Consider the following 998-nt stretch of genomic DNA (forward strand, 5'->3'; position numbering starts at 1 on the left):
TTCTTTCTTTCTTTCTTTCTTTCTTTCTTTCTTTCTTTCTTTCTTTCTTCCTTCCTTCCTTCCTTCCTTCCTTCCTTCCTTCCTTCCTTTCTTTCTGAGATGATCTCAGAGTGGCTTTGAGCTGAAACTCTACAACCCCCGTTTCCGCACATTCACATAATGTCTTAAAACATCATCAAAATACAGTCTGAAAATGATGAGATCAGCGAAACTAAGGGAAGTTATTCTGGTATATTTATTTTCATTGTGCTTTCAGGCAGCTTTTGTTGCATTCCTTTATATTGTGAATGTGTTAAAATAGCAAAGATGGCATTTCATGTTGTCCAGTAAGTGGCACCACTGAGTTGGCTGGCCCTTGCCAGTGAAACCTGCCTTTGATTTTGTTTTTGTTTTTTGTTTTTCTTTTTAAGCATTCTTCCTTTTAAGGTTTATTTCATTTTTTATGTGTATACTTGTGTGTCTGGGTATATGAGCATGTACATGTGCGGGTACACATACCCGTGCACTCACAGAGACCAGGAGAGACCATTCGCTACTTCAGAGCTGTAGTGACAGCCGCTTCCTAGATATCAGGCTTGCTATGTGGGCGATGGGGCATGAACTCCCACCATCACGATTATACAGTGAGCTCTCCGAACCACTGAGCCATCTCTCTAGTCTCAAATAGAGGCTGGCGACCCTATCTTTATGTTATTTAATGCCTATGGGCATTTTGCCTGCATGCTTATCTTGGCATCATATTAGTCCCTAGTGCTCTTTGAGGCCAGAAGAGAGCACTGGACACCCTGGGACTGGAGTCACACACCGACAGTTGTGAGCAATGGTGTGGGACTGGAGTTACACACCGACAGTTGTGAGCAATGGTGTGGGACTGGAGTCACACACCGACAGTTGTGAGCAATGGTGTGGGACTGGAGTCACACACCGACAGTTGTGAGCAATGGTGTGGGACTGGAGTTACAGACCGACAGTTGTGAGCAATGGTGTGGGACTGGAGT

At 44.3% G+C, this 998-nt stretch overlaps 1 protein-coding gene across 1 annotated transcript in view; it reads left to right on the top strand.

The window, feature by feature from the left end:
• Positions 1 to 998, top strand: part of Mtfmt (mitochondrial methionyl-tRNA formyltransferase) — an 18,023-nt gene that overhangs the window by 9,531 nt on the left and 7,494 nt on the right. The window lies entirely within an intron of this gene.

This window comes from Mus caroli, chromosome 9 (assembly GCF_900094665.2).
Source record: "Mus caroli chromosome 9, CAROLI_EIJ_v1.1, whole genome shotgun sequence".
NCBI classification, from domain to species: Eukaryota; Metazoa; Chordata; class Mammalia; order Rodentia; family Muridae; genus Mus; species Mus caroli.